The 25914-nt window shown below is 38.6% G+C and overlaps 1 long non-coding RNA gene across 18 annotated transcripts in view; it reads left to right on the forward strand.

Annotated features, from left to right (window-relative positions):
• The window catches only part of LOC107053852, a 195570-nt gene that overhangs the window by 106102 nt on the left and 63554 nt on the right, over positions 1-25914 (forward strand). For 17 of the 18 annotated variants that reach the window (XR_005861391.2, XR_006939940.1, XR_006939932.1 and 14 more), the window contains 12 exons: positions 2849-2957; positions 3547-3585; positions 3677-3721; positions 5083-5196; positions 7107-7133; positions 10755-10766; positions 11615-11767; positions 14760-14970; positions 19509-19560; positions 22548-22684; positions 22914-23084; positions 25142-25206. This is a non-coding gene — a long non-coding RNA (uncharacterized LOC107053852). The remainder of the gene's footprint in view (positions 1-2848; positions 2958-3546; positions 3586-3676; positions 3722-5082; positions 5197-7106; positions 7134-10754; positions 10767-11614; positions 11768-14759; positions 14971-19508; positions 19561-22547; positions 22685-22913; positions 23085-25141; positions 25207-25914) is intronic. The other variant, XR_006939935.1, reaches the window with a different exon arrangement.

The following is a 25914-nucleotide window of genomic DNA, read 5'->3' on the forward strand; positions in this document are numbered from 1 at the left end:
TCCTGCTGTTCATACAAACCATAATAAAACCTTAAATATATACTGTGAAAAATGTTATGCCTACTTAAGCAAGATAGTTGCCTGTAATAGTGAGCCATAAAGCAATCTGAAATGTTTATTGTCTGTTCCCCCAACTGCAGTTTTATTTCTTTCTAGCAGTTTTTCTATCTACAGAATTTTCTCCACATTGAAAGTTTCAAAAGAAGTTTTTTCCCTTTCCCTGGATACACGGTAATTATTTGCAAAGCAGATCTTGCTGCCAGTGCAGATATGCACATGCATTTCTTCAAAACTTGCAGTTTCCTAAACTTTTCTAGAAAAAAAAAAAAAGGCATTTAAATCAATAGAAATCCTTGATATGATATGCTTTAAAGGGCAACCTGGCATCTAAAGGAGAAGATAATGTAGAACAAGATTCCTTTTGTAAGGACTGAAATAGGAAAAGAATAGAAAAAGGGAGAAGGGAGGAAACTAAAAAATAGGGGTGGTAAAGATGTTGCTGCTGGATCTCGCTCCAGAGACACAATGTGCGTTTCATTGCCACGAATAAACTGTATCCAGGGAACAAGCAAATGAAAAAGTGAGGACAGGAGATATCTTATTTTTGTTGTTTGTTTCCAAAGAGTCCACCCCCACATAGGTCACTTGGAATTCATTTGTCTACATCCTGGACTGCACGTAGGGGAAAAAAAAAATGCCTGGGATCTGAGAAAGAGGAATGCGATAGGGCATGGGAATCACAGCGTCACGGTGGTCACCAGAGCATAGTTTGGCTTGTCTTAAAACAAGCAAGCACCGTCGGACTTCTGTAACACCAGCAAATCAGCCATGCTATCAGGCTACCTATCGGGGGCTGAATGCCTGAGAAAAAGTGTGTGGGCTTTCAGACGGAGCCTGGGGCATTGCAGGGCTCTCGGAGCTGCTGCTTTCCTCTTGACATCCAGCACTGCTCGCTGACCTCGGCAACAATCCAGTGTACTGTTACAGTTCATTTCAATAATTAAACAGTTCAGGGATGGCAGTGCTTTCTTGTTGTCAATAGAAAACCAGGACTGCAGTTGTGTGTTTTTGGTTTTGGTTTTTTTTCTTTCTTTCTTTCTTTCTCTCCCCTTTCCCTCCTCTGAAATCAGAAGTGTTTGTTTTTAATTACATTAGCTAGAGACAATTAATTTCACAATCGGAACAAAAAAAAAAGTGTTTTGTGAGAAGGACTGGCAACTGGTAAATGCAATTATTATTGTAGCACATTTTCAAAGGAAGAGATCTCAGCTCCAACAAAGTCATATGTATAAAATTTCAGTCATATAATATAGCCTCAAACAGCAGATTTACTCTGCAAAAGATGGGAACTGCTCTCCCATCTGGAGCTCTCTTCTGTTCCTGCCACGTGGACCCATTTGATACCCGCTCAGAAGAAACACCAGCCAGCACAACAGGCCACTGCCCATCAGCTGCTCCCAGTAAATGGCTGATGTGTTACTTTAAACTTGCCTTACGTGGAGATGATTAATATTAGCCTCCTTTTAAGTGCTGTCTTGCAACAACAACTTAAAAAAAAAAAAAATCTCTGTGCAAACAGCAGCATTTACATTTTTGCTGTTTGAGCAAAAATGAAAATAATTCAACTTTATGTCATGGGTGTCTTGCAACATGCTCTACAATTAAAAGCCTATTTTTTGAGGAGCTGGCTGTGCCCCTTTCATTGCCCATCTGGCTCCCTCCCAGCTGCTCCCAGCCTGGCTTGGGACTGCTTCTTGCTGCTGTCTCCACCTCCTCTCTCCTCCATGCTGGGCCGTTTTTTCCCCTGTACGTTGCTGTGCTTTGAGATGGGAGTTAGTAAGACTCTGCAGGGTGTGTGGAGAAAGTTAGATATCCTATGGAAAAAAGCACAGCTCCAGGAGGCTGAGCAGCAAAATGCTTTCATTCAATTCCTAAAGCATCCCAAAAGAGAAGGGACGCTATGGTGGGCACCCCTTTAGCTTGCAGTCCCAAAGGCATGGTTATTGGCACCTTCACAGAGTAGGTCCTACTCCATGTGGTAAGAGACATAGTTTTATTGTGGTTTTCTAGAGGAACTCAAACCCATGGAGCCCTCACTTAAATCCAGTGACAGGGAGGTGAGGGAGGTAGAAGAAGAGACATCAGTCGCTTCTATCTGTGAAAGCTTTACTTTATGTGGAGGTAGTTGAATCCTTACTGAGGCAGTCCCAAATGCGAAGAAGCAGCATTTCCAGAACTGGGACTCCCTAGGGGACACAGCTCTGGTGGGACAGAGCTGGTGGTAACCTGTATTTCCATCCATTTTTCAAGACTGTTAGAATATTTTACTTTATAGTACTGTGTAATTTTTTTAAGAACTCTGTTAGTTGCCTGACAAACTTAAAGCTATGAGCTCTATGAGCTCTGTTCACAAAGTAGCTGATATATGAGGATGATTTTCTGTATTAAAGCTCTGAAAGAGGAGTTAAACATGATCCCTCATTAGATCTGAATCACAGTGCAGGTGGGGTTATCAGCTTGGACTTCAGTTCTGAGCCCAAGCCAATGCATCTCTCATGTAGCAAACTGATCTTAGCTGGAAAAGAGGACAAAAAAAATCCTCTATGCCCCCAAATTTACAGAGAGATGGTTACCCACAAAGCATGCAGACCCTTGATGGAGCTGACCTTGCTTTCAGGGATTGCTCCACAGGAGCCTGCTGTGCCATGCTGATCGACATCAACATCACAATCAGCTTTGCCCTTTGACTAATTCCTCTGCTTGCCCTGTTTTTGTTTGTAAAGGGGGTGCAGGGAGGAGGAGACCTTGCAAAGCTGAAATGAAATGTAGACCTTCTCATTCTTTCCAGGTAAACACATGCCAAATCTTGCAGTGATGTTGGCCCGCTCCCAAAGTTGCAACATAATGAAGAAAACGTTCAGTTTAGAACTCTGTGCCCCTTTTTTACAACATTCCTTGTAAGTACAATTAAAGCTGCCACAGGTTTGACCTCAGGAAATGTGACAAATGTAGAGATGTAACTGAGAGTTAGAAAAAAATCTGCAAAGTTTTTGGTGTATTGTCTTATATCTATGGTTTCCTTCCTAAGAGATACTAATAATTATTCAGGGACTGTGGGAGTTCTGGTCAGCCAATCTATGCAGGCCGTGGCAGAGCAGCCTAACATAAGATGTGGACCCTATGCCTAAGAGCAGCTTTGAGCATCTTTCAGGGCTATGCTGCACTGATCTGCGCTATGGGCAGGTTACCTATTCCCAGTGATGGGGTTTTTTTGGTCAGATATCTATCTGAACCACCTGGGAGATGGTCTTCCTACTGCTTCCATCTGCTTGGCTCAGACCTGTCTTATCATGTGGGAGTCTCTAGCCTGTTTTATAGGATGGGACAGTGTAAATGTGTAGAGGCAGAAAGGTAGTTTAAGGACACTTAAGTCTTGCTGCCACTTGCTATTACAATTATTGATGAATGCTGTTATTATAGGGAGAGGCCTCTCAGTGTGAAAGCATTTTTGTTATTCTTCAGTCTCCACCATCATATTTTTTGCAGAAGTTACTCATGACAGATGCAACTTTCCTGGCTCCAGAGGTAGTGAAAATAAACCATTACATATTGCAAAAACTTACGAAAACAAAACAACTGGAATTCCCATGCTATGTCTCTGATCTATCTGTAACAGGCTGAAACCAAGATTCTGAGCTGTTATCCTCAAGGATATTGCATGGTAAGGTACAAAATCTTAGAGTAAAGGTTAAGAAGCAATATGATCCTGGGAATAACAGTAGTGACCCTATAGCGACTTGTTTAAGAATGATTTCAGTGGTCTACTGTTCAAATTCCTCTATATTTAAAAGCAAAATAATTCATTTTATTTTCTCCTACTTTTTGTAGGATGCAAAATATAAATATTGGTTGATACCTACAACTGATGTTACCGATCAAAATGCTGCTGGTACATCAGCTGTTCACATAGACCTGCCATACTCTTTTTTTCTGCTGCAGATCTCTAATTCAGTTCATAGAAATCTGAACTGCCTGAATGTGTTAGAAACTGCAATGTGGAGAAGAAAATTAGTCTCCTTAGATGTGACGTTTACAAGGAGAATTGAGCCCACTCCCATCAATGTCACTGGTAGGCTCAGACCCCCTGAACTCTGGTTGTCCTCCCCAGAGTAACACAGACAAAGTGAACTGGGAAGCAAGAAGTTTATATTTAGATGGTTGCTTCTTTTGGAGCCAATTGCAAACCTTATTACATGATTACAGCACTGAAAAGTGATCTAAAGTAATAAAACGGAGGATATTTACCGTGAGGACATTTGTGTTTTGTTGTATGCTTAAGAGAAAGAACATGTTTGGCTAAGATACTTTTAACACATGGCTTTTTTTTCCTCCTTTCTTTTTCTTTTTTTTTTTTAATATGTAAAGGTTTCCAAACAGAGTGACTCATGAGTGCAGCACTCCCATTCCTGTGTCATTAGCTGCCTCACTACATAGGCACCGAGTTGCTGGGAACACAGGATCTTTTACAAACTTATTGTTGCTTCTTCACCAGCAACTTTAACTTTTTGGTGCTTCAGATTCATTAACATTTTCATTCTTTTCTGCTCTCCTGGTTAAGATGGGATTTCTGCTCACGGGAGACTCTTTTTGTTTGACTGCTAATAGCTAAGCACTGTTTTAAGCAGGTCTAAGGGAAGCAGGCCAGGTAGAGATATAGAAATTATACTGTCAGGAAACTTCTGGGTTTTCAGGTCCCCCCAGTGTCTTCTGCATTTTCCTTATTCATTTTAAAAAACTTAACTAATTGCTTGCTGATATAATTGAGGTTTCCTGACTCCCTGATTCATGCAATTCTCTGTTGTTTGAAGACTTTTTAATTTACATGGGAAATCTATGAATGACTAATTTATACCACTTGATTTAGTTTTTTCCTTTTTCGTCCTGTTTCCTTTTCAGCTTGCTCTTTAGCTGGAATGTTTTCTCTTTTGTATTATTAACAGACCGATACATTAACTAGCAAGGAGTGATCCTGTTCTCCGGAAGCTTCTACTTAACTGAATTCACCATCCTCTGTATTTTCAGAGCAAGCCCTCTCTACCATGGCATTACTGCTTCATCCCAGGAATAATTCACCTGATGCACCCTGAGACCATGCTGCCTTTTTCACAGGGTAATGTTAATGGCTAAAATGATCAGGTAATAAACTCAGATGTAGTTCTCCCTGTTGCTTCCCGCTTGTGTTGGGTAAAATGAAATGTAATAAGTTTATGAACCACATCATAGGTCATAAAAGTTTTTGTATTTTTGCACATATCTCTGTTTTTTCTACTTCTGTCTGAAAGCAAGGGAACAAAATCTCTCCCCTGCAGTCTATATATTGGAACTCCTTCTTCATGTGAAATGCTCTCTTGGGTCAAAGGGATGTTTACCCTTTGGTGTTGGGGACAGTTGATGGAAATCTCTGCTACCCTTTCTTTTAGGATATTTTCTGGAATCTGAGTCCATGTTAAACTGGCAGCAGATTCACCCATCAGTCCAGGAGCCAGGATAAAGCAGTAGTTTCAGTGTTTTCTTCTGCTCCCATGTGCGTGTCTTTCATAAAGGGCTGGGAAATGCATAAAGCTCTTCCTTGTGGAAGGGGGGATTTCTCCTGGTCCTGCAGGTGTAGCACTTCTCTGGTTCCTTTTTGCTAAGCTGAGATAAACTCGTTGTTCTTTCTTGGTATCTCTCTTGTGCATCTGTAGAAAATTACCATAAAGTGCTCTCCAAAGGTGAAGAAAAATGTCACAGGCAAAATGTAGAGTTGAGACTTTGGTTTACAAGACTGTTAGCTGTAGAGGGACATCAAATTCACTTTTATCTCCCCACCATCAAAAATACACGTTTTTGCTTGTTAGATGGAAGAATATGTAAAAGAAGATAATTGGGCCTTGAGGAGAGATTGTAGAATTTGGTTTAGAATAATACAGTAAAACTAAAACAGTGGAATTTAATGAGGGAGTTTCCTCTTTTTATTAAGCTTTCCAGATTCCAGAGCTCCAGATAAAGATCTAGGTGTTTTGCTGTTTGCTTTGTCTAAAATCAGAAAGCAGCTTCTAAACCATAGTCATGGTGATAGACACCTGCATAAACTCCTCTTGTATTAGCTCCAAACTGTGTTAGCACTGAATGGCATAAACATCCCTCATCCATTAGCTAATTCTGCTACAGTTGACTGTTGATTTCACAAGAAAATAAATTAACTGAACATAAATATCTTGAAGTGAAAGCAAACCGTGGTAGTAAAAATAATAATAATAAAATTGCAATGAAACAAAACGAAAGACATTAAAATTAGAGCAAGTGGGTATCTGAATCAGCATAAAAGAGTCTATACCCAGGTGTTGGATGGTTTAGTTCAGTGCTGGATGCCTGAATATAGCTGCAGTGATGTCTTTCCAAGGGAGCCTTGTCTCCAGTGCCATATCTGACTCAGAGAAAAAAATATTCCAAAGATAAATGAAAGACCCTCTGTGTGTTGTACCCTTAGATCAGGTGAGGGGCTCTCGCTCAGTGATTGTGTATGAGGATTCAGACTCAGTTCTCACGTTGTCATGCATTGCTTTCACGTTGCAGAGTGAAAATGACGATGTGGGAAGGAGATGGCAGATTAATACCCAGAAAACTTCATTCTTACCTCACACTAGTTTTGCTTCATTGTATGTCGTGAGATGAGATTGGCTAGCTGTACAGTGAGATGAGTATCCATCCCTTCCATAACATTCAACACACTCAAAAAAAGCAGCAGTGGATCTGCTGATGAAGTGCTCACAAAAAGTTAATGATGAAAGACTAGTCTTCCTTTGCTATTGCTTAGGTTATTTTCACTGATATTTTACATGAAAAATATTATTCAGAACTGAATAAATGGATTACTCTATTACATCTGCTCACCTTCAATCTCTTGCTGTCAAACAGATACATAAAATTTCTCCTCACTGTTATTTTTCTACCTTGCCAATATTCAATTGCCATATGGGCAACTGTTCGTAGTAAAGAGTTTTAATACTTTTACTTTAGTTACCAATGTGAATTCTAGTGGCTAATATGCTTGATTTTATTTGCAGATGGGATGTGACCTTCGGCTGCCCTGGGTAAGTCACTTCCTGCACACTTGGATGTCAATGGATTAATACTGAATGGGTTAAATTTGGCTTTCAGGCCTCTTAATTTGCTATTTGCTGTTGTGCCTTAGGCTGGACCAGGCTCTGAGCATCCGGATGGGGCTGTAGGTGTCACGAGCTTTGCCAGACCCCACAGTGCATGTGAGCCACAGCTCAGTGCCTCTGTGCAGGGATCGGTCCTCTCTGTGTTTTGGGGAATAGCTAATTGCACCGTACAATTGGTTCCCTTCCATGCTTTTGGAAGTTGATTTTTCAGTTTTAAATTTGCTATCTGCTAAGGCTGGTTATAGTTTCGAAAATTAATTCGGATGTTAACTACTATCTGGTTCATATCCTTGAGGATTAATAAAGATTGAGTTACTTATGAATAGGTATTCCCTACTGTTACATAGCAATTGTTTAAAATACTTGAAACTGTGTCCTTAATAAATGTGTTTGAATTCTAACAAGTAAATACCTCTTATGCTGCTTCAGATAGTTTTGACCCAATTGACTTAAAAAAGAAAGAAAGAGAGACAGCCAAGAAAAATGATCCAAGCTACAAAACATAAAGATGTCTGATCTATATTGAATATTAAAGGCAACCATCCTATCAGCCCTGATACAAATATATATGAATCTGAAAGATTTTGGCAATCTCTTCAGAATCCCCAGATGGCATTGGTTGCAGACATTGCTGAGAGGAACTAGGCAGTCTTTCAGATCAACACACAGGCATGGGGGTTCCTATGCATTTGTTGTTGATAGTATTAGTAAAAGTGCAGCAATAAAGTTTAGTAAACTTTTTGTTTTCTGTAATCACGGGCTTACCTGGGTCAAAAACATTAGTCATGGATATTCGTTACAAACTGTAAGCTCATAACAGACTGCATATGGCAGTCCTGAATTTCTTGCTACCTGAAGTTAAATTCACAGTAATAGCATCTGTGCAGAATTTAGGATCCCAACAATTAGAGTGAGGTCAGTGTAAGTAATGTAAGTCAATGCAAGTAAGGCAATGATTGATGGAATTCTGTAAATCTGTGAAATAGGTACAAAATAAGCAAACAATTTCTTATTTACAAATATATATATATATATATATATGTATATATATATATATATATATAAAACAGATAACTGTGGTGTGTTAAATAATGAGGTCCAAAAGGAGCTCTGTCATATTGTGGGTTGTGTTACTGGATTGTAATGCACAAGCAGGGGTGCATATGGAGCACACTTTTTTCTGCTTTTTGTTGCTGTTATAACAAATAATGAGTAATATCCACTGCGTCGGACCAATTAGTGAAGTTATTCTCTGCTCAGGGTGATTCCTGGAGGTTTATAAATGAGGCAAGGAAAGCAAACAGGCTGTATTTCTAGAGAGTATAGAATCTTAGGATGACTGAGGCTGGCACAGACCTTTGGGTCCCTCTGGTCCAAGCCCTGCCTAAGCAGGGTGGCCAGGACCATGCCCAGACAGCTTATAAAGATCTCCAGGGAGTAGATTCCATAATCTCTCTGGGCAGCCTTCGCTAGTGCTAGATCATACATCCATTGAATCCTGAGTTGGAAGGGGCTCACAAGGACTGTTGAGTCCAAATTCTGGCTCCACACAGGACCACCCAAAATTTAAACTGTAATTCTGCAATATTTGCAGCTTTGCTTCAGCACCAGAATCTTACTTTCATATTTATGCTTTCTTTCTGATTTTTCAACAGTTTTAATGTACAGCACTTCCACCATGCCTTTGGTTCTAGATTTGGATCGCTTTTTTTCTTAACACAAAGCTGTGTATGATCTTTGACTTGCTGAAGTTTTTGGTGTGTACGACAGCATATGGGGAGAGTACAAATGCAAGCAGTGAGCACAGTCAACGTAACTGAGGGTCACTCCAGTGCTCATCCTTTGCTTTGGGCCAGTTTGTCTGTACGGTCCTAGCTTGAAACTGAAGTTCAACTTCCTGATGGAACTAAAGGTTATGACTGAGCTATGCATTTTAAAAGGTGAAGTTTAGTGGGTAATTATCCAAATCTAGAAGTAAAATTGGTTTCAAACCAGCAGGAATTGAAAAAGGTGAAAATTCCTATATTACAACCTTTTCTTGAGCCTCCTATGTGGTTTTAGTGGTAAGTGGTCCTCAGATCACTGTCTTCTGTGGTTCAACTACCACGTCTTTTACCTCTATGATGTGTGCTATTCTAAAAGGGGAAAAAAAAAGACATCAAAAATACTCCCACAAGAAGCATAGTACAGAGATGATATGTTTCTTTTTCACCTGCTTGTGCTTTCCCACCTCATAATTGTGGTTTCTGTTGATGCCTCTCAAAAATGATGCAGTGAATGTCTGTAGCAATGGGGCTGACTGCAGCAGGGTTGGGAATGGGAAGAAAAAGGAGAAGATTTTTTGCTCAGCTGTGAGGCTGGAGACGAGGAAACCTGTACTTATTTTATCCATGCAATGAGGATAATATACAAATAAAATTGTGAAACATAAATCATATGATGTATCATATGATAGTATCATAATATTATCATAGATCTATCATAATAGAAAGGAACAGCAACAGGGCCATGCAGGGAAATCCAAACCCAGGACAAAACAGAGAAATCCCAGAAAGCTGGGACTAAAACCACGTGAACAGGGAAGGGTATTATTTCAGAGGGAATAATCAATTAAAAATAGACCTAGAATATATAGTATTTTATACTGTAGATACAGTTTGGAATAGTATTGGTAAAGAAAACTATCATATCATTTGAGAAACATGCTGCACCACCATCTTACCCACCAAATCAAATATTTCCAGGGCATTATGCTGACTGGATGTGTTGCATATACACTCATGATTTAATCACAGTATATTCTATTTTAAAATCAAGAAAAAGACAAGAGGACCTCACTGGAAGCAGAAGCTGGACAAGAAAATATTTCCTACTGACTAAAAAGAAAACCATTCATAAACAGTGGAAGTGTTATATTGATTATCTTTAAACCAGTGCATTTATCAGCGTCATTTTTTTTTTCCTTTAAAAGGAAGCTCTCAGTTGGCAGCTCTATGTTGTGGTCATTTGCTTAAAAATGAGAATTTAGTATCTTCTGGCATTATGTCAAGCACCAGTAAAGCTCTAGAAATACCTTATCTATAACCTAACTCTGAAGTTTGGCTCGAAATTTGGAACAATAAGTACATTTCAAAGATGAGCTGCTTTTTTTTTTACTCTCATATAGAATGTAATGTCTTATTTAAAGGAACCTATAATGTTTCTGGCTTGTACTCGTGGCATCTTGTGCAGTTAAGACCCTGAGTTTCATAAGCAAGGAGAGAGACCTTTTCTTGCTTGGGAATCATCCAAGGAAAAATTGGTAGGCTATGGAAGCTTGCAGGAAAGCAAAGAAGTAGGTGACGATGCTCTTTTGACTGCACTTCCCAGCCAAGGTAATATCGTATTTCTTGGAATATGATACCAAAGAACTTGCAAATGAGGAATTATCTGATGGATTTACAATCTGGAAACATTTTACCCCCCAAAATCCTGATTTGCCAAAAGCAAGTTGTTAAAAGGAAATATCTTCATTTTTTTTTTAATTTTTTTTTTTTTCCTTTTCAGGCAGATTCTCCTGTGAGTCAGTGGTGGATTTGGTTTCTACAGAGCTCAGCGACCTGCACCAGTCAATGCTGGGGACTTCTCAAAGAAATGGTTCCAAATTCTCCCAGTGTTGAGTTAGCATACTCCAAGAGGAACCCACCAGTTACAGAGGGCTTTGTATTACTGGTCCAGGAGCAATTTCAGTGTCAAAATTGCCCCAGGAACTTTGGGAATAGTTGGGCAAAATGATGGTCACATCTGCCACCTCTCATGATGTTCCAGTTGTTTACTTATTAGTGAGTGAGTAGCATGTGGGGCTGCAGGAGCCCACAGGCATCCACTTCCAAATCCTCGGAGTTGCTGCAGTGCACAGCTCTTGCTCTTCTTTTATTTTTTCTTTCCAAACAAGTTTTTTTAGCCTTTGACATTTTAGGAGAAATTTACAAAAGAAAAAGAAGAGAAAGATCTATTCTGATTTCTGACAAAATAAAGTTAAACTTCTGCAAGAATTTAAGTAAGCAATCAAAAACTAACTATAGGTGTAATAAGCAGAACTTTATGTATTTATGCCCATCAAAGAGGCAACAGCAGAGTAGTGTTGTCTATCTATGTGCAGAAAACAGTGGTTTTCTCAGCTTCATCTCATGAGTATGCAGATGTGGCTGTGGCTAAAGGAGATGTGCTTGAAGCGGTAATCAACCTTTTAATTCCAATGGTAAAATTGCCATGTGAAGGCATGCAACTCCTCGAGGGCTACATGACTCTCCATACAGTCTTGGCACTATGTGGGCACCATTGGTACCCACGATGCACCCCAGACCTTACCTACACTCTGCTCTGTGTCAGGACTCATTTCAGGACTCATTTTGATCTCATTTCAGAGGTGACTGTACTGTGGGACTGTACAGAGCCATGCTGGATCAGAAATGGAAAACAGAACCATAGCCAGCAACAGATGGATAGAAGAATTTTGGCTGGATGTTGCACAAAAAGGTCTACGTACTCTTAGGTTTGTGGTAGAAGAGTTCTCCAAGGTATAGAATGACCTCAGAAATGTTCTTGTGCTGCTTTTGTTTGCTTGTTATCTCTGAAAAGAGGGAAATAAGAATTTCCAGATTTGTTTTTCTTTTTTTCTGCAAAAACAAAATGTCACAGTGCCCTGTTTAGGAGATACATTCCTGGCTTCCTTGTTACTCAAAATGAGATCAACCTGTGTGGCCTTGAGTGGACTAGTGGACGGGCATACTTTTTATTGCTGATTCCAACTCATAAATTCTTAACTCACTTAGAATTTGCCAGATTAAATGAGAAGTTACTGTAATTAGGGATTTATTAAAACATGGATCCTTGACCTGATAGAATATAATAACTCATTTGTTTCAAATAAGACCTGTTTAATTGTTCCATTGCTGGCCTGAACATTTCGTGCTGAGGCTTTGAACCCTATCCATTCCGCACAGTCCCGTGTGTTCTCCAAATCCACTTGCAAAAAGCAAAATGCTCTGTGAAATTCTTGATCCCCAAGCCACTATGCAGGCAGAAGCCCCTCAAACAAAAATGTGCCATTGTAATTAAAAATTAAAGTCCTGAAAGCCCTCATTATTCAGTGCTACAAAGCAAAGACTATGGAAATACTATTTTTATATGTGCGGCTCTGTTTTAATTTTTTTTTTTTTTTTGTGAGCAACCTTCCTTCTCCATATCTTTAAAGACAATAGTTATTGATTTACAACCTTATAAATAAGGCTGTAAAATCTTGTAACGCAGAACTATAAATAGATATTTGAAAAAATATGAAAATTGCTCCCAAGTCAAGTCCATATATGGCACTAGTCATCAGAGAGCCATTTTACAGAGACACATAAACTACAGAAAATAATTTCTATTGAAAATGCAAAGAAATCTGAAACCAAGCACTGCCGCAAACAATGCAGCCATAATTAAGGAATTACCCACTCCTACTCCTCATCTTTGAAATAAGCCTCTCCTTTATTTAATTGGTTAGATACAGAAAGCATATTACTATATTTGGGTCCTGTTTCCCTAGTATAGGAATAGTCCAATGAGGAATTCCCAGTAAGACTGAGGCAGTTCTACAGTATATTAAGAAAAAATACCATAGGAAAGTGTTATCCAATGGGCAGATGTTAACTTAAAGTGCACATTGTTTGGAAAAGGAGTTAATTAACAACTTATTAATTGGATAGAAAGTCTGAAACTGTTGTACTTCTAGCAAATACATAATTTTCTTCAAGTATTATTAAAGCGTTTTTGTTGTACCTATTAAAGATTCTTGTCTCTAAGTTAATTTCATTATGCTAATAAGCTATCATCGTTACAGAACCTAAGCTTTGATCCATGTTAATTGTCGTGATCTTCAAAGACAAAGTCACCACTTACTTTAAATGAATTTTACATCTTTTTAAAGAATCACACGGAAATTAGGGGAAGTAATTAATTTTTTATTATGTGTCTCAATATTTTTAAGGGAGGAAGTCAATGGTATTGGCTAGAATTCATTTTAACATTTAACTAGGGAAAACAGCATGAGGCAAAAAAACGTTCAGATGCAAAAGATTAAAGAAAATTTGAAACTGGGACCTAATTTGTCTTGATAAACTTTGGTGTTTAATATGCTTCTTTTGTTCTCAGTGTGAAACTGCAGGGTTTTGATTTGTAAAAACTTTTTGAAGAATTAATTCTGTCTAATTTTTATTCCTTTCTTTGCTTTCCTTTCACTGTAAGACAGAGGAGATGACCTTCAAACCATAACACTTTAAATATCTGTGAATATACAAGGTTAAATCTATTAGAGGTCTGAGATTAGCTGCTATATACTTGCAAAGTATGTACCTTTTGCAGCAATTTTTATCTTTTAATGAATGATAACAAGCTCACATCAACCCTATGAGTTTTTAAAATATAATGGAATATGTGTAGCAAGTGATCTATTCCTCTTCCCTTTAAGTGTTGGTTACTTTAACCCTCTGATGTTTTTCATGGCTCAATTCTGTATCAATAGGGTATTTATTTGATTTGGGATCAGGACCTAAATGTCCGTGTTATCGGCCTAGCTATGACTGCCAACCTATAGTTTACCCAAATTCTCCTTTACCTTTTCCAGACTTCTCTTGTTTTGATTCAAGATGAACATCTTCTGAATAAGATTTTTCTTTTAAGGAAAGTTTCCTGTGTGTTTTCCTGACAAAGACCAACATTTAAAATCTCATTGAAATGAAAGTCCTGAAGTATGAGCATCCTGTTGTACTTGCAGTGAAAAATAGAGCCTTTTTATATGGCAGTAGACAAAAGTAAATTAAGGATAGACAAAGTGATTGAAATCAAAAGCCAGATTACTAACTTCATTCTCCCGAGTTAGCAGCACGCAAGTGCTGTAAATGCAAGTAAACATCAAGTTTGAACTGAGCCTGGACTGGTCGGATTTCTGCAGCAGACAGGTGGTGAGCTCATCGCGAGGATTTTTCAGCATTAATGTTGTACTCATTTAGACTAACACCAGGCTTGAGTGACCCTCATCTGGATTTAACCTATGACCTGTCAATCCAGAGACATACTTTCAGACCTCAACAGTTTTGCTTTCCTGTTTTTTTTATTCCTTTTTTTAAGCATAGATGACTTTAATCATTAAGCAGCTTTCATAAGCAGAACATATACAAGCGCTGTTCAGTGCTCTTTGATTTGTAATCTAGGTTTCTGCCCATTTAATCCCCAGTGTCTAAGTGAATTCCGCTGAAGTTCAGAATTCTTTGATTGAGCATGTAGTGATTGGGTAAAGGATTGCCTTGCTTCTCCGTCTGGTTTTTCACTTTCTGTGACAGAGCTTTTTTTTGTGCAAAAAGGTCCGCTGCATGGTATGATTTGTTTTTTTCCTTTTTTCTGCTCGGGTATTATTTGGTTGTTTCTTTTGCTCCTTTTTATTATGGTATTTGGCTATTGGTTTTATGCCCAAAGGAGAAATTTCTGATGAAACAAGATTTGATTTGTTTTTGATATTTTTTTTTTCAGATGCTAATTTTAGGTACAGTTTGATGTAGAACATTTGTTCTTCAATATCGACGACCTTCTTCAAAAGCACACATTATTCCAGACCTTGGGTATGACATAAAGGGTTAAGCTGTCCTGTTGTACGGAGAAGCCAGAGCCGCCTCACTGCTCTGTGAAATCCAAGGAAAGCAGTGGCTCCCGAAATGCCCTCCCTTGCCTGAACAGTTTGAAGGTACAGTTCTCCATAGTGCATCTTCTTCTTAATAATGACAACGCCTTGTGAATGTTTATGTAAAAACACAATTCAAAAGTACTCATCCCAGCTGCACTGAGCTTGTCAAGTGAGTCATTTTTTCACCTGGCAGTATGATGTTGTAAAGCTCAGTTATCTTAACTAATCCTGGCTAAAATGCAAAATTCTGTTTTGTACGAAAATTCCTGGCCAGCTCTAATCTTAACCTCTTGCCTATTTGTAGCTTCTAAATTGATGTCACAGTTGTAATAGCTTTGAAAACCCATATGTTTGTAAACTATAGAAACCTTGATATTCCAGGAGATGCAGACAAGAATTACATCTCTTGGCAATGGTGCTTTCAGCTCAGTTTCAGCTAATGTTGGCTTCTCATTTTTATGCCTGTATACTACGCCAAATCTTCCTTATCTATGCAAACATATTAACACTGACTTCACTAATGCTGTGATGCATCAGGCTCTTATCTTCAGTTTTGACCGTAATGTTACATAATAACTTTCAAAATGCATTTCTTGATAGTTCAGTGCGGCCGCCTTTGGTTTCCCAACTCTTTTCTCCGAGCTGCCTCTCCTACCCACTGACTAAATTAGCTTCTCACTGCTCCCCGCCAGCTAAGGCATAAAGGTTGCCAAATAGTTTCCTGCTCCAGAGACCCTCTGCATCCCTTTTGTGTCATGGGCCATGACCCTGTAGCTCTAGTGTTTTTCATAGGTATATTTATCCTGTTACAGTAAACTTACATTATTTGGCTTTCATGATGCAACCCCAGATCTTTCCAAAGTTGCCCTAAACCTCCACTCATGCCGTTTTTCACAGTCTGCCGTTAGACAGCGTTCAGTATCTTCTTAAACCAAATGTGTAATATATTCACGTGTAAAAAACAACCAGAATGACACCCTAAAATACCATTTATAAATTCTTATAGGTATTTATAATACTGCCTGTTGGGGCTATTAATGCAAAAAAATATTTGTCATCAGTTGTATCTGGCTAAAAGTCCTCCTTAAGGAGTTTCATAACATACTCCTTTGCAGTGCATTATTGCTTTAATTATTTTTTGGCCTAGGCGCAAATGCACAGTTCCATCTCTCTCCCCATCATGTCCAAAGACTGTGCACATTCTGTTCATTCCATCTCTCAAAATAAAAAGCCTAAAAAGACTCTCCTTTAGCTATTTAGGAAAGGCTCAGAAAACTTTCATAAGTGTGGCTATTATGTACGCCAAGAACTTTCTTATTAATGGAAGATGTCCTCAAGCTCTCTGCTATTGTTCTGAGGTCTTCCCCTCACCCAGACTGGCTTCTCAGCATTCCTACAACAGCTCTGTTCCTCGCGACACCCGAGAAGTCAACATCCCCCATCCCATCTATGGACTGCAACCTGCAAACACAGAAAATGCAGTCAAGCTCTTAAACCTTCCAGATTCCCATGTATGAATCCACAAGCATGAAACATTGGAGATTTTAGGCCCTTTACATTAAAACTGCAAGTTGTAGGGTAAGGGAATCAAAGAACTCATTAGGCTTCTCATGGCTGTAGGTGTCTGGTTAACAATCTCACAGAAATGTGAGGAAAGCCAAGGGGTGAAGGGTTATGGGAGGCTGACTCTCCCAAATGTTCTGCATTTAGTCTGATCTGGCTGGAAAGGACCATGGAAACCTTGGAAATCAATGATTTGATGTAGTCAATGAGACTACACAGTATTTAGGAATAGGCCCTACTGCTAAATTTTCATATTGCAACTTTTCAGTTCTTCCTTCTTTTTCCTCCTCGGCTATTAAAAATTCCACTTTTAATGCAAAGCAGAACTGGTATTCTGTGACCACCCTACAAGCACAGTGATCTGTAGCTCAGTTATAGGAAATCATTCCCCTTAAACTAGAGGCTGAGAATGTGATCCAAAACAAGATTTCCAGTATTCCACCACCCAGATGATAGCTAGATTGCCCTGCCTCTATTATGCTTCAAGATAAAACAAAAAATACCCCAAGTTTCCAATACAATAGTGAGAGGATATAAATTAAATGGAGCCAGGGAGAAATCTCAGATGCTTACTGGAGGTGATCTGTGTAGATAGATGCAGACTTGTTCAGCTTAGTCTGAATCTCGATGTGTGCAAACAGTCTGAAGTGATGACACGTCTTGGTCACCTTGACAGCAGCATGTCAGTGAGACCTGATACTTATGACTAGGTTCTTACTGGGTGGATTCTTGTAGAACTTAACATTTTTTGTTTTGTAATCTGCGACTATATAAACAGCTAACTGAGTATTTGCCTTTTTATATGTCTCTCAGAAAAGTAATGGCTTTCTGAGAAAAGCTCTTCGATTTTCCTGTTTTCCAGAGCAGTTGCTCATGAAAAAGAAGTTTGACTCGAAACTTACTGTGGGAATGTTATTGAAACACTGGTTAAGTGCCAGAATGTGTTGGGAAGAAAGAGTTTCCAGAAAAATATCACCCTGATTAAAACCTGATTTTACTGAGTTTTCTTTATGCAAAGGGTTACCAGAATAGTAAAACAAAGTCATTAGTCAGATTTTCCTTCCCTTACTTGTTCACTACCAGTGATACTTCTATTGCTATTATTTGAATGATTTTTGTCACAACATCCCATCATCAAGCTACTGCTTCCCTCTAATCTCACTGCTCACATAGGTTAAATGTCCTGTTGATACCTGTCCTTGTTTGGCAATTTTCCACAGCATCTCTTTATTCTTTTATAAAAGATTTAATCTGATATATGAGGAAAGGCTGGAAAGAAAGTCATAACGTCAAAGATTTTTCCTTTGTATGTTATATTTTTTGTGAAGCCACCAGTGTAACTATCAACTGAAAACAGGCTGTCTTATGCTACAGGAGAAAATTAAATCAGCAAACAGCAGAGGACAACAGAAAATAGTATTTTGATAATTGAAGGGATTATGTATAATAAGGCCATTTATAAAGGTTGGGTTTTTAGGTTGGTTCTTTCCAAAAGATAGAGCTGTGGGCAAATCATATTTGATACTCTTTTAGTAGGATCTTCAAAATGGCCATGGGAATGCAACTACTCTATAAATATTGGCTGGAACAAACATCCACCACGGGATTTCTATGAAACATGCCCTATGTTTCATCTGAGCTGTGGATGTGGTTAAAACACCCTACTGTATTCTGCAAGTGCTGTACTCCTCTTAGTAGGAGATTGTAAGACTTTGGGGTTAACTGTCAGATGCTTTACTCTTCTAAAGACCTTTGCCTTTTAACTAAATGCTTGCTTATCTTTCTAATTTAACATAGTCCCACGTTCTTTTTTGTAGTAATTTTGGACTATCTGATAACACATAATGGAAAACATGTTTATGTCTTCCACTAGTTTTTGTTGCATATTTCAAATGCTTAGAACAACAATTTTCAGAAGCTTTCATTAAGGTTAATTTAAAAACTACATTAAATACAAACAGATTTTCTCACAAACAAAATGCAATGTGTACTTAACAGACTTCTGTATGTTATATTTGATAAACTACCTCATATAAATGCAAATTCTGACTTTCTGCCAGAACCAGGTGGTATGGAAAATATTTCTATTAAACAAATAATGCTGGGAGAGCAAACTTCATGTTACAGTATGTTACACTGAGAAAGACGATCTTTTCACTGAGGTCAGATGTAGATTTATGTTATTTCTTCTGTTTTGCTTCTTCTTCACTAAAGAAGATATAGTACAAGGCTATATAAAAGGCAGGTATACATACACATGGGATTACTATCCATTTTTGCCAAACCTGGCTATTTTTTTTAATGTCATATATGGTTATTTGGTTATTGCTGACTCCTTTTGCTTTACTGTATGACTGCATAGGAAGATATCATGATCTGAGCTGAACTCTGAATGTGAGCCATAAGAGTCAAAAGGAAGAGGAGCAACCCTTAAACCCTGTGTCATTTAGTATGTTATGAAAATGGAGCTTCACATGCCTTTTGCTGGGTGCCAACTCCTCTTGCTGCAGTTGGATAATGTTCATTTGGAAAAGGAGTATGAAAATTAAAGCCGCCAGAGGCGACTCTAAAGAGCATATGATGGAAACAAATTGAGTCACCACCAATGTGGCTAACATTGTTGGTGGAAACTGGGACACCCGCATGAGCCATTGTTCGCTGTACCTCATCTGGTTTATGTAGCTCACTGAGTTGAAAGCTGGATCTGCATTAACCTTGTGATTTGAGGAGGATTCATGCAATGTGGTTTCAATTGTCTATGGATGCTTTCAGTTTGTACTGCACGCTGCCAGTAACACTTGGTCCTACTGGTCTCCCACATTCATGGTGTTGTCTCAGCTCACCCTGATGAAGCTGTGGTGAGGACTGTTTCCTGATGTGGTCACGTTTAGCAGGCTGCTGCCCTGCAAGTCTTCTAGGAGAGGCTTTTTTTTTTTACTCTTCCCTCTGCCCCAATAGCAGCTGCTGCGTACAAGTTTTCTCTGAACAATTTTTGCTTTGAAAGAGGATTTTTTGTTTGTTTGTTTGTTTTTCAGACTGGTTTCTGTCCTAACTTGGTCTGAATCTGCCTTTGGTGCCATTGTGGAGGTAGGAGGCCATGGTTTATTTGCCCTGCTCTTTTGAGGGTTGCTCAGGGTGAGGCTCATTCTGCTTTTACCACCTATTTCTGTCATACTTGGGTACACATCTCCTGCCTGTGAGCATTTTTCTGTGGGGATGATGGGACCTACTAAAATAACGAGTGATCACTTCAACCACCACCAAATTACAGCCATGCCCGAGGCAAATTACAACGGCTTTCTGACAGCATCACCATGATATCTTTGTGACAGAGATGGAGATAATGAGAATTAATTAATCAGTCTTTGATTAGAAAAAAAGAGGAGGGGGGAAATCCTTTTGTGGTGATTCCACTAAAAAAACACATGAAACTGGTGTGGTTTTTATTTGATGTTGCTTCTCAAACATAGGGTAGGCATCATCAATGGCAGCATTCAGGATTCCATGTTTTCTTTCTTTTTTTACCCCTCCAAACTCACCATTGATGGGCTGAAGGGCCCATAGTCCTCATTTTATTGATAAATATATGTTGAATGTTAGAACCACAAGGCTTTTGCAGATGCTGTTATTGTTGCATCACAAAAACTCCAACTTGTTTGCAGATCTCAAGTAAAGACCCAGGTATCTCTCCTTGACTGGAGCCAACTCTGTCTTTGTTGCAGTATCGGGGTCTAAATGCTGTGTTGCACTCTTTAGACTGATGGCTAAATCTTAGAAATTGGTCCCTTATGATAAAACATGAACTACGTGGTGCCAGTGTCTGACTGGAATTACAATTATCTAAGTAGATTCATTTGTATCCCTTTCATAGCAGCTTTTCTCTGGGCACAAGATTTTTCTGTGGGACATGGGAAGAACAAAATTAATCTTATAAAGAGGAAGGGGTTTACACTGAAATCAATGGTTACAGAATTAACTGGGTAAATGACTTTTTCTTAATTCTTTCTCTTCTCAGAAGATGCAGTTTTGATGGGTACACAAATCCAATGTCTGCCAAAAAGCTGATATTGCATGAAATATTTCATCTAAGTTGTGGGGGCTGAGCTACACTTTAATATTACTGAAAACAGAGTGTAAAAATGTCAGCTTTGGATCATTGAAACGATCTATTCTGATTATTAACTATGAATAAGTCAAAGAATAATAATGCAATTCTACTTTTTAAGAAGTTATTACTTTTAAAAAGAGTAACCTGGCTCTCTTGGGCAATTTTTACATGTGAGCCAAATATGTGATTTTATAGCTTGGATTTGGATTCTATACAAAGAAAGGGTGTTTGCATTATATCAGAGAAACAGAGCATAGGATTACGCAGAGACAAGAGGTAGGTCTGAAACATTGCTGAAATTTTTGGTATCAATAGGTGGTTGGATGGGATTGCAAATCCCAGGGCCCTGTTCACAGGACAAATTTGTTTCCCACTGTGTACCTTCAGTGCTCAGAGCTCTTCTTCACTTCCTTCTTAACCAACTTTAAGCTTTACTGCATTTATTCTCCCTTGCAATGCAGTCCAAAAGATGCTGTGGCACCAAGGCACATGTTCCCAGCCTGGTCTTAACACTTATCTATAATGGAGTGGTAAAGCCTTCTAACATGCAGTTCACAGAAATGGATTGTACCAAGAGCATCTATAAAAGCCACAGCATCCATTTGAAAAGAGCATAATGTCACCATTTTTCAGTAGGTATCTTCTCTAAAGGAAAATAATCACTTTCTAATTCATGATCTATAAGAAATGGGACTGATTTTTTTTTTCCCCCTTCATTTAGGTTGCAGCAAAGGTTAGGGCATTTAAAATACATATGTATGGGGATGTTACAGATTGAATCGGGGATGCTACAGCTCAAATCATTTGATGTATCTTCCTATCACGAATGTAAGAGGCATTATAGAATCTGACAAAAGTATTTTCTCTATATTCTGGAAACTAGTGACATTTTTCCCTGGAGAACAGCTGCCAGATTTACACCTTCCCTACGAGCAAATGGCTTTTCTGCACTGCTCACAACTCCAGAAATTTGGTTGGCCATCTAAAGCTGATTGATCTTCAGCAGTCTTCTCAACCTCTTCTTTGCTGGGGACCAAGCTTGGTACCACCAGCTCCTGGTCTATAGTAGGTCTAGTGAATGATATAAACATCAAAACCTGTACCAACACCAGTGTCCCTGCTCCAGGTCATACTGACAATGTTAAGAATTTCATTTCCAAGCCATTCCTTTGTGCTGTTTATTTACAGGGTCCAGGTCAACACAGTAGAAAATTCTTTTTTCCTTTCACATGTCGAAGGAGTAATAAAAATCAGAGTCCTGAAAATTGAAGGTTATTTTATCAGGATGCTGGACTAATTTGTAATTGGCCTCTACCAATTAGCAGCAAACTCCCATGTTAGATACAGCTTATATCCACCTAATGACTGTGCTGGATGGCCTTCAGCATCTTGAAGAGTGAGGGCCAAGTTTTGATTGTATGATTTGCTTTATGTTACTTGATAGCAATTCTGAAAGCTGGAGTATTTATATGCATTGAATGATTTCAGTTTGGTCCTTTGATCATTAAAAATCGATTTTTAACATATTCTGACCTGTCCTGTAATTATATTTTCTTACAAATTCATTAAATAAATATATATATATATATACTTTGCAAAAGATTCTGGTCTTGACTGCCTTACTCTGTATAAACTAGCTTGTGTGTAGGCCCAAACTCAACTTGCTACAACGTACAATATTTATGAATGGTCCTACATAAAAGGAATGAAAATAACTAATTTTAATAATACCACTAAATGTCATGACTGGGTAGAAAATGGAAATCCCTTCCCATTACATATTTTATGTTTTTAGAAAAGAAATTAATCCAGCTCTTGGATGAAAATTCGAAACCACAACATTCTTTATACAAAAGGATTTCCAAAAATACCATATTTTTAGTAAATCACAATGATTTTTCAAATTGCTGATAAAAATGAAACTGATTAAAACTTTTTTAGCTAATGCTCTATTTTAATAACACAGGGAGAAAACACTTCAACTGTGGCTTTCCCAACAGCCTTTTCCTGGGATGGATATTTTCTTCTACAGAAGAAACTTCTACAGAGAAATTCTGATACGGTCAACTAACTAGAGCATCTGGTGTATGCAGCTGGTCTAAGGTAAGAAATCTGGTAGCAGATATTTATTTAAACTTACCATATGCAGAAGAGCCATCAGAGTCTCCAAGAAACTATTCCAGTGCTCAAGTGTCTTTGCCTTGTGCTAGGCCTTGCAAGGTCTGCATTAGAAAGAACTGTGATCTCCCTTTTGGCAAACATCTGCGGATGGGAAAACAGAACATTTTCCTGTTAATATGTAGCAAACAGACAACATATCATATTTCATTAGGATTCAGCAAGAGGTGAGACCAGGAGCTGTTTAATCACCACAAACATGAAGACTAACCCAAGCATGCTCTCCCTTCTCTGGAGGAAGTCAAGCAGCAGCACTGAGGCATAAATGTTCAAGTCCCTTCCAGACGTCTTGCCTGCTTCTGCCTTGAGTCACTAGAAAAACAAGGTAAGAGTGAGTTTTCTACTGCAAAAACACTTACTAGTGATCAAAATATTTTGGGGGAATATTTTGTTGGGAACTGTTTAAAGTCATCACTTTTGGTAAATCTTCCTTTTTTTTTTTTTTTTCTAAGCATTAAACATTTAGAGATGATTTCCCTTTTTCCCTATTTCCCTTTTCCCCTTCCCTCTCATTTTCATAGTACAGGACTAGCAGGGACCCTCTGAGCACTGAGTTTCTTGCCCAAATCCCATTTGAGAATTGACCAAGCTCCATATTAACCAGCCTCCGAGGTTGTTGTTTTCTTACTTCCTCTGTCCCCATGCTCTTGTGGGATGGCTGCTGGAGAGTTCTCATGGTCAGATCCCTTTGTCAAGCTTCTCCTGAAGCTCATTAACAACCAGATGATATCCATTCATATTTGTGTTAATAGCAAATCTCACAGCTTCTTTTAACCCCCGCTGGCTTACTCATAGACAGAAGTTGCATCTCAGCCTTCATTTAATTGATCTTTATGTACCTCGCTACTTTAATCTTCTCCAGCAATACAGGCTCTCCTCTGATCACCTACACGTTCTTTACTGATGTTCTCATCAGAATTAATCTGAACTGATAGCAGGCAACGAGAGTTTAACATGATACATGCTACCTTTCAAATACCCATATTCCTTGCAGTTCTTACTCACAGTCTTAAGCACCATTTATCCACCTGACAGATTTGAACTTGCCTGAATCAATCTTTCTTAAGTGTACATCTGTAAATCCTCACAGGTGAAACCATATGGTGCATTTCAGTGGACTACATTTCCCTTAGTCTAAGTTTCACAGAATTTCTGTCCAAGAACAAGTTTGCCATAAAGAACTTACAAAATGATTACAGAAGCAAACGGACAAAAACATAGGAAAAATAGATATGTATATAAGCATAGAAATTAAATATATCACACATATAAAAATGTGTGTACATATGTGAAATATATCTAATATGCTTTTATGAAAAATACAAGCTTATAGAAAAAAATATGTAACAACAATATAACTGAGTATTTCAAGAGAAAAACTGCATTACAGTTGCTGGGTCCATCTTGAGACAGATGCCGTGTGCAGAAGTGGCATTTATGCATCTGATTTCGTTCTTGCAAATGGTGAATGGGTCCAAGAACTGAATGGGAGATGAGATTAACAACTCTTTAAATCTCTCCTTATCCAATGAAATGATAATGCTGTTTTGGGTCACATTGCTTGTACCTTTACTCAGTTAAGACTCTCTGCAGTCTGGCAGTGGTGGATTTCACAAAGCCACTTCTTGCATTTTTAAGCAGATATACTGATAATTTGAGAATATAATATTCAAAGCTCAATAAACATTGGTAAGTTTAGCATGTTATTTAGTCACATAAATTCTTTTTAACATACTACTTTGATTCAACAGATAAAAATAATTCTGAATTAACTTGCTATACTCAGACCCTATCTGCACGCACAGTTTCCATGGAAGTCAGCATGTTGTAGAGCAGAATTTAGTCTGTGTGTTTAATTCATCTTAATCACTATTATTAATTCATAAGTACTGTTTCCAGAAATGTATTCAGTTAGTTTTACATTAGTCAAAATCAATTGTATGTGATTTATTTTGATCATTCGAGATTACAATTTTGATGTATCTGCTCTCATCCTCTATGTCAAACCAGGCAAAGGGGAAACGTGCTGCTGAGGAGGAGGCACCTTATATCCACTTGCTTTATTCTTTACTTCCCTTTATCAGGAATCCTAATGTTCTTTGGGGCAAACTGTGTCATAGTGAGGGCTTTCACAGAGCAGAACAAAGCAGTGAGTGATGAGATGCCAATGACCTAGCATCCTAAGGATGGGCTGAGGGGCCACATGACACTGCCACCAGTTTTACTTGGAAATTTTTGAAAATAGCAAAGCTAGAGGCAGCTCTGGGTGGACTGTTCACCCTCAGTTTCGAACATGCAAGGGAAGGGCTCCACTATAACTAGCCATGATGCTTCCTTCCAGCTCACTGAAACACTGATTGTAGCCGTGTCTGACTCTTGCAGGTGGTTTTGCTGGGTGGAGATTTGTGTCAGAATAACTTGCAGAACCGAGCCCTCAGTTTGCAAACGTAAGTGATGACTTGGGGTCAGCGATGACTGAGGATTTCACCTGGCAGTATGTCTGTATCTTTACATGCAGCCCTGCTCATACTGCGTTTCCCATATGCACCTATCTGTGCAGCCTGCCAGCTGAAAACACCACTCACAAATGACACTGAAGGCTGTAGTCCATTCAGATTCATACCATGATTACATTTCATCTGAAGACACTCCTTTGGTCCCTGTGTAGCTTTGTCTTCCTCCCAGTCTTTCCAGTTAAGCGTTACCATTAAAAAAAAAAAAAAAAAAAAAAAAAAAAAACATCTCTTTTATAATATCTCCAGCCAAAGGCTTCTCCAAATGGTGGAGAGAGGAAAAATGAAATCAAATCCCGCTGACAAAAACCCAGACGTTAAACCTGTGACCACTTGAGAGGAACCTCCCTTGCTTCTGCGTGGCACAGGGCTGTTGTGCAGGGAGCTCCGTTAAGCCGAATTCACAAAGCTTTTGTGGAATTAAAACAGCATGCTCCGTACCAAGATGCCTTCACTTCCTGTGCCTTAATGTTAAATCCTATAGCGCTGTGGATCTTATAAATGATTGAGTTATTTTTAAACCACTGGATGTCTTCCAGTCACTCTATTTCACACTGGATTAATTATGTAAGAATACGGACTTGTTCGTCACTAATGTTACAACTTTTAAAAACAACATGCTGTTTAAATTCAGGCTTGGCA

The sequence above is a fragment of the Gallus gallus genome, chromosome 7, assembly GCF_016699485.2.
Source record: "Gallus gallus isolate bGalGal1 chromosome 7, bGalGal1.mat.broiler.GRCg7b, whole genome shotgun sequence".
NCBI classification, from domain to species: domain Eukaryota; kingdom Metazoa; phylum Chordata; class Aves; order Galliformes; family Phasianidae; genus Gallus; species Gallus gallus.